The sequence below is a fragment of the Lynx canadensis genome, chromosome E1 (genome assembly GCF_007474595.2).
Source record: "Lynx canadensis isolate LIC74 chromosome E1, mLynCan4.pri.v2, whole genome shotgun sequence".
Lineage (NCBI taxonomy): Eukaryota > Metazoa > Chordata > Mammalia > Carnivora > Felidae > Lynx > Lynx canadensis.
The window spans coordinates 14,464,471-14,476,476 of NC_044316.2; positions in this window are offsets into that span (position 1 = coordinate 14,464,471).

Sequence of the window (12,006 nt, forward strand, 5' to 3'; positions counted from 1 at the left end):
TTTTAGGTGATTTTCAAAAATGTTCTTCTGGTTGGGGATGTGCCTTTTTTTGCATGGGGCACAGGCCTTGTGCTAATGGCCCCATGTTCCCTCATGCTGTGGCTCAGACATCATTAAGCAATAAAACCCCAGCCGTTAACAATACAACAGCATTGTACATGGTGTGGAAGAAAGCGGATACCAGGAAGTATTTGGGGACAGAGAAGAGGGAGCACTGAGCTGAGGAGACTAACTGAACAGCCCCAGGAACGAGGGGTCACAGTTGGTCCCAGAATACAATGGAAACGAGGGGCCCCACTGCGCCACTCACTGGCCCAGCCGAAAGGGCGTGAGAGAATTCAAGATGGCAGAACAACAGCTGTATTGGTTTCCTAGGGCTGTGGAGCAAACGACACAAACTGGCTGGCTACAGACAACAGCAATTTATTCTGTCTGGTCTGGAGGCCAGAAGTCTGAAATCCAGGTGTCAGTAAGGTTGCTTCCTTCCTGAGGCTCTGAGGGAGATCCGTTCCGTGCCTCTCTCTGTTTCTGGTGGCGGCCAGCTGTCCTCGGTGCTCCTTGGCTTGTAGACACATACAGATTGTAGCTACAATCTCTGCTCTGTCTTCACATCCCCTTCTCTGTCGGCCTTCTCTCCTCTTCTAAGGACAAATGTCACTAGATTTCAGGTCCACCCATATACACAGGAAGATGTCACCTAGAGACCCCTAACACATTATGTCGGAAAAGACCTTTTTTTTCTTAATTTTTTATTTTATTTTGAGAGAGAGAGAGTGTGTGCCCAAGCAGGGGAGGAGCAGAGAGAGAGAGAGGGAGACAGAATCCCAAGGAGGCTCCTCACTGTCAGTGCAGAGCCCGATGCGGGGCTTGAAGTCACAAACTTCGAGATCATGACCTGAGCCAAAATCAAGAGTCTGATGTTTAACCAACTGAGCCACCCAGGAGCCCCAAGACCCTTTTTCCAATGAGGTCACATTCGCAGTTTCCTTTAGACATATCTTTTGGGGAGCTGTCATTCAACCCACCATGACAGCCAACGCCATCTGGAGAACTGCTCCCAGGACAAAGCCATCTCTCGAGGACTAGGCCACCTCCCACTGGACCCTCTGCCTACCCTTGAGATGCTTGCAATTTGGGCTCTGTAACAAAGCCACAGGGATACCGAGCCTCTCCTCAAAGCCAGGCCTCTCTTCTCAAAACCATTTCCTGTCTCAGAGTGCCACTTGGCCCCGAAAACCTTGTGAGGCAGTTTCTACGATGGCAGACCACGGCAGAGCTTTGTGCCCACAAGGCATCCCAGGGGACCAGAAGGGGAGTGCTGGGCCAAACGCTGTAGCCAGGATGTCCCTGCTCGCTGTCGGTCCATGGCCCGAAGCCTTGAGTTGCAAGGGCCAAGCCCTGGGCTCCTCTCCTACAGGGGCTCTGCAAATGTTTAACAGCCGTCTCTTAGTGGAAAAGGGATGGAAGTTCATTATATTCTAGAGTGACCTATTATGTCATTGGTCGGCTCTAATAATGAGAAAACACTTTCTTTTTTTTTTTTTAATTTTTAAAAAATATTTATTTATTTTTGAGAGACAGAGTGAGACAAAGTGAGACTGGGGGAGGGGCAGAGAGAGAGGGAGACACAGGATTGGAAACAGGCTCCAGGCTCTGAGCTGTCAGCACAGAGCCTGACGCGGGGCTCGAACCCACAGACTGTGAGATCGTGACCTGAGCCCAAGTCGGACGCTCAACCGACTGAGCCACCCAGGGGCCCCGAGAAAACACTTTCCTTTGGTTGAGTCAAGGCTGACCTACCCGTGATGCCATCCACACCCAGTGTCCCAGATTTGCCTTCAGGAACTCTAGACATGAAGGTCACCACTGGGCTCTTAGAGGCTGCCTCATTCTCATCAGCTGAGGGGATGAAAATATCCCCCCAGAGGTCACAGGGCGCCGGCAGCCGGGCCAGACCAAGCGGAGGAATTGCAGTGCTTCCACAAGCCTGGGGAGCAACTAGCCCTGCAGGCTTTGAATTTAGTCCCCTATATGCTAGGGGCTTTTTTTTTTTTTTAATTTTTTTTTTTTCCAACGTTTATTTATTTTTGGGACAGAGAGAGACAGAGCATGAACGGGGGAGGGGCAGAGAGAGAGGGAGACACAGAATCGGAAACAGGCTCCAGGCTCCGAGCCATCAGCCCAGAGCCTGACGCGGGGCTCGAACTCACGGACCGCGAGATCGTGACCTGGCTGAAGTCGGACGCTTAACCGACTGCGCCACCCAGGCGCCCCATATGCTAGGGGCTTTATGTATATTATTTCTACTTGTCACAACAGGCCTGAAAGGCACGCATTGTTCTCAACCTTGTCTTGTAGGCAAGGGAATGAATTCTGAGGTCCGGTAGGTAGAAGACGTGGGATTTGAACCCAGATCCGTCTGACCACATGTTGTGTCCCCAGCACCTGCCATGCCACATGTCCTCACACGTGAAGGGACAGTCCTATGCCTGGGGGCTGGAGAGTGGGGAAAGGACTAAAGACCTCAGAGGAGGGTTAAAATGAAGCAGAAATTTCAGTTGCACATCTAAACCAAACAATAATGTTTTATTTCAATTTCCCTGAACATACAGTTCAGTTACCCTTGGTTTAAAAAAAAAAAAAAAAGGCACAACCAGCGCCGGAGAAATGTCAAGTATTACATTTCAGCGGACGTGTACAGAACAATCAAAATGTTGAACATCCCCAAACAGGTGCAAACCTTCACCAAAGTTATCTTGCAGAGGCACATCACCGAGGTTTGAAAAGAGCAGTCATGTTGCCAGCCCAGCTGATTTTTCTAGAGTAGACGCTCCCTACCTCCAAAGTCTGGATCACCCAGAGGAGAAAATATAATAATAATTATTGTTGTGCCTTTTAAAAATTCTTTAATGTTTATTTTGAGACAGAGAGAGAGAGAGACCTGACCTGAACCGAAATCAAGAGTCGGCCACTTAACCAATTATTGTTGTATCTTTATGGAATGTTTTATGCTTTCTCTTTCCCACAAACCATCGCATCTGATCATCACTTCCGCCCTATGAGGCGGGAGCGGGGGCAGATGTTGCCCTCACTGCCAAGGTAGGGACACCAGGAGTCTGCGCAACAGGGAATCTCGGGGCAAGGCAGGCTTGTAACCAAGGCGCCTCTTTCTCTGCGCCCCTCTTTGCAGGAATTCCACTGTCCCTTTGCAAGCTTCAGAGTCCTAGGAAAGATGTGACAGGTGGAGATCCCACCAATGAGTGGGTGTAGGAAGAGATGGGAGAGGGAACAGAAGGTCCGAGGCAAGACCCAGGAAGAGGGGCCGTGGCCACTAAAGCTGTGGCAGGTCAGGTCAGAGACCTGACTACAGCTTCCGCCAGGGCCAAGGGAGGTGAACACAACGGCCGTGCTCCTTCAAGGAGGTGGAACCAGGAGTCTTTGGAAATTAAATGTTCTGCCCACTTATGAGACCTTTTCCTCGGGACCGTGAGCTTGCCCTCGACAATGACAACGCCTGCTCCAGACGTATCTGGAAGGCTCCAGACAGAGCTCCAAGGCTGGCAGCAATTAGTCCCCTCTGGTGTGTCTGTGGCCAGAAGAGATCTTAGATGCAGGTGCTTCTCTGAGGTCATACTGTCTAATGAATTAAGGTTAACAGCCGAACAGCGAAAGAAAGGGCACTGAACTTGACTCTGCTACCACTTTGCTTCTAAGAAAATACTTCAGGGATTGCCTCACTTAGTCATCAAATGCCAGTATTTCCACCGAACAAGTTGATGGCAGCCGGTAGGCCTTCAGAATATGTGAGCGGAACCATCCTTCCTTGAGAGGGTCAGACTGGTCTTTGCCTTATGCAAAACCTAAAGACACAGAAAAGGTGAACAGCCACACTTAAAAAATTCTGTTGGCTTAATAATTTCCACCAAGAAGGGCACTGGCTCCCGCAGCAATGGACCCCTAGAACTCGGCCCCTTCCCCTGGTGACCCGAGAGAGTCTTCCCTGCAGAAGAACTCCCCATAGCCCACACTTCTATTTTGGGGGGGCCACTCTGCCCTGGTGCGTGCAAAAAGGAAGAGTTGAGGTTTGCATGGTCATTTTTGTTATAGTAATGAAAGCCTTGAAATGATCACAAAAGGAAAAGAGGGAAATATGCCTCCTACAAAGAGCTGAGGCAAATTATTATAGCAACCGAATCCTAAAAGGAATTTTCAAGTAAAAATATGGCTCATGTGAAGTTGTTATGGCAACTGACATTTAAAAGTAACTGGATTTGGGCAAGTTTCTTCCTCCACCCTCTCTGCAAAGTCTTGCAGGAACTTCATGCTAAAATTATGCTTTAATTTTAATTAGCCGAATAGGTCATAAATATAGCTTATTCCCAAATCTTTACAATTTCTACCCTGCAAGCAGCCGATCTAATAATGAGAAAATATTTCTACAAAAACCCACTTACCATTAAAACATCCTATCCAATATTTTTCTAATACAATTTATCAATTTAAACACATTGCATAATGTGATATTCTGTAGCGTTCCATTAAAATGATAAATAGCAGTGTGTGGGGTGGGGGGGGGACCAAGAGATTAAACATATTGCAAGCGGTGTAACTGTATTTAAATAACCTGGGCCATACCGAGAAAAGCACACTGCTCTCATCCTCAAACACAATCTAAACTCAGCTGCAGATTCCTGACTGTAAGGGTATTAATAGGACAGAAGAAGGGGGGCAATAAGAAATGACAGGCAACTTCAGAAGAAATAAAATTTCTATTAGGCTTTGTTATAAGATTACATCAAAGCAATTCATATGTTTTAATCTGGGGAGAGAAAAAGCAACTACTTGGGGTTTGTGCCTGGGGGCTGCCTCTGTGTGTTGAACCAGACAGTTTGCATAATGAACAATTTTCATTCAATCAGGATCTCAGCAGAGATAGCTCCCACTCAAAGGTCCTAGGCACTGGCTCAGAGTTTCTATTCTCCCAGCTCCCCCTGCTGGAGAAACAACATTTGACAGGAAAGAAAGGATGCGGGGCAGCTTTTCCAAGCCATTACTCTACATTCAGGTTCATAAAGTTAAAGAGTTCGCTTTAAACTCCCAGAGCCCGAAGAGCCTCGAAGGAGCCTCTGTAAGATGCCGGAGGGCGCCCCCTTTAACAACGACTTGTAGGAGGAGGGAGGCTCCAGGGCTGTGGCATGAAAACCTTTGCCTTTTCCACCCTCTACTGACTTGGGGATTTTAGAAATTGCTGTTTACATTCCGGGCCAATCATCAGGGAGACTGAAGTTGCGGGAAGGGAGTTTGCCCTGAATGACTGGGGAACACGTTCACCCGTTTAAAATACCACACGTGGTTCTTACCTGGCTAGTCATCTTTCAAGTCTCCCCACTGTCCAGCTTCATAAAATAAAAGAAAGAAGAAAAAAAAAAACAAAAAAAAAACCCAAACCAAAGAAACACACACACACACACACACACACACACACACACCCCAAATGGAATTGCCTTTTCATGCACAATGGAAAACTTAAAGGCTGAACAAATCGTTTTTGAAAAACTGGCACAGACAACATTGGCGCGGATGAAGGAAAGTCCTGGGCAAGCTGGCTGAGCCAGGACCCGGGGCTGCAGCCTAATCCCCCTTTATCCAAGGCTTTAGCGCGCCCCCGCCGCCCCTCTCTGGGCGCCCAAGCCGCAGAGCTATGCTCCGCCAGGCTCCATCTCGAGCGCGGTCGCCCGGCTGCCTTCCCGGGGTGGGGGGAGGGGAGCGACGCGAATTCGCGTGAAACTGCGAAAACCTGGATGATCATTTAAATGTTTAAAATATGTACATGGTAATTCAAAACTAATTACCCTGAGCACATTTGAAACATTTATGCTATCATCTCTGGATCCTGCGTCCTGATTGTGCGCCACAGCTCACTCCGGTGTTTCTATAAACCGCTCCAGCGATTTCAACTTCCAGGCTAAATCAGGCAGTGGCAGGCCCTGCCTTCCGCCCCTGGTTGGTGGAGAGACCCCTTCCCGGACTTCCAGGAGAGGAGGTTGAGCCCCGTTTCCCAGGAGAGCCATTAGTCATGGTCTTGTGTAGTTCCGGCTGCCCAATCATTGCCCTCGTTGCCGTTCGTAATTGTCATTCCCATTATTTAATTTGGGTTAACAATAACCTCTTTCCCACCTATGCCGTTTTTTCTCCTAGTCCCTCCCCTTTTCCCCTGCCTCTGCCTCAGCATGTGGCTTCCACTTTCCTAATGTGCACCAAAAAGTTGCCTTGGCAGTGACCTGCCTACTTCTCCATTTGGGGGTGACTAGGGGACATTTTCAGTTAGGAAAAGGGTTTTAAGGGGGCCACATCCACCAGCTCTCTTGAGAGCAGGGCTGAAGTGGGCCAGCGTGAAGGAACAGCAGCCATTGCTGCGCACATCTTCTTGTAGCCAAGGGCACCCACGCTCACGTGCCACACGCACGTGCACACGCACGCCATACATGTGCACACACGCCTCAGACACGGAGCAAGGCCTGCTTACAGACTGGACTCGTTAGACCTAGGCAGGTCCTGAAGCAAATTCATTTCCCCATTTTCCAGAATAAAAGGAGTAGCTCTTCCACTGGGGGCGTTAAACCAGCATGCCAGCAGCAAGAGACGGCCAAGGGGGAGGCTGTAGCCGAAATGACTTGGACTTCCCAAGTTTACCCGAGGAGACTGACCTTGGGCTGGGGAGCTGGAACTGGAAGACGCACCATTCTAGAGTCAGGAAATGAGCACTGCCTTCCACATATGCTCCAGGAAACAGCCGAGAGCCGGCCAGCTCCTTATTAGCACTCTGAAGATGCCAGTGGCAGGTTTTAGACGTTTAGGAATACGAATCTGGGTTAGATTCCCACAGCCGGCTGAAGGTTGATAGAGCGATATTACCAGGTTTAACTAGAGCCATTAAGAGACTCTTCATTATCCCCACAGCACCGCCACCAAAGTTATCACATGAGCCATAACGCAAGAGAGAATTTTCATTCCATCAACAAGAGAGGGAGCCAGTCTATCTTTGTCCAGAGAAAATGAGCAGCCCAGCATGAAGCCTGTGAGGAATGGAGTGCACAACACTCCAATAACAGCCCCTGCAGGATTTCTTCAGCTCTTTAGTTGGCTAAGCAGACAGGCTGCACCAGAGCAATCTTCCCGTGTACCTGGCTTGCCAGAACACGGGCTCTCGGAGCAACTCAAAGGGCAATTAAAGACAAAGGACACTCGCTGAGACCTGCATTCCAAAGGGCTTAAGCATTAAGCTCCGAGAAAATCGAGGTCCAGGCTGCGCTCCTGATGTTCCGGCCATCTCCTTTTTTATTTCTCGACCAAAGTCTACCCCTGGAACCAAACTAATTTCCTGGGGATCACCCACACCAGGTTCACGTTCTCCTACTCCCGTGCCTGTGCCGTGTGCCATTCCTCCACCCTGAAGAGTCCCTCTGCTTTCTCCCTGCCGGGGCATTCTTGGCACCTTTACAATGACAACTCAGAAGTTTTGTGACTGCCTCTACCAGATTCCGTTTCCTCCTCTCCAACACCGTGTACTCAGTCTGCTCTGTGTAATTTTGCTTGTTTATAAAAAGCGTGCTTCCATTTTGTGGGGTTTCCCGTCATGATTAAAATTTAGAAATATAAAATTTAATTAAAATTAAAATGGACCAGCTCTTCCATTTCCTTTGCATTTCTTGTGGCATCTCAGATGTAGGGTTTTCACATTAGAGACACCCATGCTGGACATACCGACTCACCTAGTGGTTTTATAGCTGGAGTCAGAAGACCTGTAAGATGATCCAGCATACCCCCCCAGCACACCAAGCAAAAATTGCACCCCTCATTCAGATGTTCTCGGCATCCTACAACTTGCCCAAAGCCAGATTTATTGCTCCCGCTGTAAAGTGTATCTTCTCTAAGCCTCACTTAAAAGCTACCACTTGGCAGAAGATCAAGTTAGAAGTGCAGGATAGCAGGTGATGGTGAGGGTAGGAGGGGGCGGGGAGGGTGGGGTGGAGGAAATAATTGAAGCTCTGAGAACTACCAGCTCAATATTTAACCTAACTGGTAATTTGCTGTGACAATTATGCCACGAACGGAGCACAACTACTATGCGAGAATGTCGCTCTCTAATTAAGAGGGCTCTGCTTTTCCTAGCCACCCACAATTTAATCACACACACAAAATGAGACTTGGCTCCAGAAGCCGGAGGTTCTATTAGGAGGCATGTGCGGCATGCACACCAGGCCGTGAGCGGTGCGGCCGGGTAAGCCTGCTAACACCTTCAATTCCCCCTCGGACCGAGGGGAGAGCCGTGCAGGCCTCTCACCACCCGAGACCCATCTGACTGACAGGCATCTTCCCTGAAAGCCTGCGCGTGCCTCCACTGCAAATCGACGCACATCCCCACAGCACCACTCTCCAACCAGGAAGGCTCGGCGTGGGTTTGATCCTGAAAGAGTAACTTTAATAAGGATTTTCATAAAAATGAGGGTCCACAGAAACGGATCTTCCTCTCAAAAATGGAGAGCAAGACAGGAACAGGGACACACACGCACACACAGACCCTAACCACTGGCGGAGAGACAGAAGAGTATTCTTAAAAATCATAGCTATAAAGAAGGATGTTGCCATCTTCTAAACTGACTGCTAGATTCATGGAACGTGGCTAAGCAAGACAAACCGTTTTCTGCTTAATTAGTGGCTCCTTTATGGAAGGTCTGCTGCCTGGAGAGGACCCATTACAGGAGGAGAGCTCATTTACAGGGATGCACCTTCTAAAGCTATTCAAATTTTAAATAAATAGTGGAGAAGGAAATGGTGGTGGTGGGAGAAGGGGTGCTATGGAGACGGCAAGCCTCCTGCAGAAGACAGGCTTTGCATTTCAAGCCTAAGTGCTGGGGAGATCAGCTTTCCCAGGCAAACATATAAGCCTCTAAAATTTTAGGCCAATAGAAATGACCTCTGCACCATGGCTGACTGAAGATATAAATAAACTTCGACATGAACAGCAGTGTCAACTGTGAGAGGAAAGAGGAGAGTCCAATTGGGGCTTATTTTTGAAAAGTCCTGGTTGTTCTGACTCGTATCGGGGCAGGGCATTCACGAGCTCGCTCCCTGCGGCGAGCTCCCCTGCTCTCCCAGGCACCAGCCCCAGGTTACCTAACCATGGAAAGGAAGCTGCCCCCCACACAAGATAAATATAGGCTGAGTTATCTGCATTTTACAAGCACCAAGAATGTTATCTGAGGAAGCTGTCATTTTTAATGACAGCACAAACTTCCAATTACCAACTGGGTAATACACTAGGGAGCAGGTATGGTTTTGTAAGAATGGCTCACAATTATTAAAAGTTTACATGATAACTTTTGAATAGGATATAAATACTTCTCACAAGGCAGGTGGGATTAAGTTTCTCATGTGGTCTACAGTCAAGGCTGGAAAAAAAGAAAACTTTTCTTGAAGATTATACCTTTTGAGGTTTATCAACAGTTAAGAAGCAGGGGGGTGCAAGGGGATAGTCATCAAGAGCCTCGCAAAGCTGAAAGGCTGTGAAAGTGGCCCGTTGGTTGGTTCAAAGTCTCAAGTACACCCACGAGTTCACTGGCAAATCACAAACTCTGACAGGTCAGATGCAAGAGTTAGGGAGCCGGCAATAGAAAACGTTAGTCCCTTCCACCGCCACGGGTCAAACATTATTCACAGAAGGAACTCCGAGGCCAGCTACCTTTCGTGGCATCTACACGCTTCATCTGCCGTCACACAGAACCACCACTGCCAGGTGCGACACGTGCTCCTCCACGTAGATTGGACAGCCCCTGATCTAGAAGAAGGCTATGATCTGTGAGTCTGAAATCACCCAATTCTTTGTGAAGTCCTTCCTGAAGACTCCAGTCTCCAGTGATCTCTCCATTTACTGAAAAAAAATTTTTTATTCCCTTAAGTAATCTCTATGCCCAATGTGGGGCTTGAACTCACCGCCCGGAAATCAAGAGTCACATGCTCTACCGACTGAGCCAGCCGGACACCCCTCCACTTACTGAATTTTAATTTGACTTGTGATATTACTACTTAGCCCCAAGCCTTGCTCCAGACAGACCAGGGTTCCTGGGGACAAGGTGTCTTGATTTCAAATCACTTATAAGGCAATCAATGAAGACAAGTGCTACATACTCTCCTTAACAACAAAGCCGTCGTCACAAATATAATTAAAAGATTTAAAAATCATTAACTAATAGCTGTGGGTGAAGAATCATTGATATATACTGATTTACGAAGCAAGTCAAATGTGTTCTCAAGCGGCCATTTCTGCCACACTGGCAGAACACTGGAGGATCTGGGGCCTCTTCACAGCCGCCACCCGTGGAGGGAGGGTAGAGCCGCCTATGGCTTCGGAGCCTTCCTTTCCCCTCCCGTCCCTACATTAATCTACCTGCTTTTGCTCCAGAGGATTCTAGGGCTTGCTCAAATTACCTGCCAGTCTTTGATGGTACACAGGGTTAGAGGAGTTATCATTGGAATAAGACACGGAGAAAGCCATCAGGAAAGCTAACACAAGAAGGCATACATTTTCATAGTGCCACAAAGGATAAATGTTCCTGCCCATCAAAAGCTAAGTTTATGATAGCAATTAGGAAGTATATATGTAACTCTAAGATGAACACATGTTATATGCCAGTCATATCTTTAAAAAAATTTTTTTTTAATATTTATTTATTTTAGAGAGAGGCAGAGCACACGCAGGGGAGGGGCAGAGAGAGAGGGAGACGCAGAATCCAAAGTGGGCTCCAGGCTCCGGGCTGTCAGCACAGAGCCCGACACGGGGATGCGGGGCTCAAATCCATGAACCGCGAGATCATGATCTGAGCCGAAGTTGGCCGCTTAACTAACTGAGCCACCCAGGCGCTCCTATGCCAATCATATCTTAACAAAAATAAGTTTAAAAATAATTGGAAAGTATAAGCATCCAGCAAGTGAATTGGCTCAATAAATTTATACTTCCACATAGCCAAATACCAGTTAAAATTATGCAGATCTATTTTTATTGAAATAGCAAAGATGTCCATCCTATCATACTAGGGGAAAAGCGTTACAGAGTAGTATGCATAGTGTAATCCTATTTCAATTAAAACCACATTTCTATGCACATATGCATAGAAAAATCAGTTCTACAAGTGGCTACTGCTGATTTGTGGGATTATGGGTAATTTTGTTTTTTCTTATCTATAAGTTATTTTTCTCTAACAAACACAGATTACTTACATAAGAGATAATGGTCCAAAGAGTCCCCATTCCTTTCCTTTTCAACAGACATTAACAACACTTCTCAGCTTAATAACAAATATACTTAGTTGAGGTTTTCTCAATGAAAATAAAACATCTGTACTCTAACCTTTTTAAAATTTTTTTTTTTCAACGTTTATTTATTTTTGGGACAGAGAGAGACAGAGCATGAACGGGGGAGGGGCAGAGAGAGAGGGAGACACAGAATCGGAAACAGGCTCCAGGCTCTGAGCCATCAGCCCAGAGCCCGACGCGGGGCTCGAACTCACGGACCGCGAGATCGTGACCTGGCTGAAGTCGGACGCTTAACCGACTGCGCCACCCAGGCGCCCCTGTACTCTAACCTTTTTGAGAAAAGCTGATTATTTCCAAAAGTGTTTAATAAAAACCAGAACTCCACCAATAAAGAGTGGATTATAAGACTAAGAGCTAACAAACCACATAAAAAGGTGGTGGGGGGTGGGGTGGGGGAGAGAAATCCTCTCTGAGATAAGGAAACAATCAATTGACTAGGGGAGCAGTGGCCTTCTAACAAGTGAAAAGGAAAGGAGACTCAACAACCTGTTTCATTTTCTATAAATAAAACCTTAGAAGGCATATTGCCAAAGAAACACAAGTCAATATAAACCTTTATACACTGGGCTGCCAAACTTCACTTTTAGACAGTATATTAATTATGTAGTCAATAACCACGGGTTTCATTAGTGT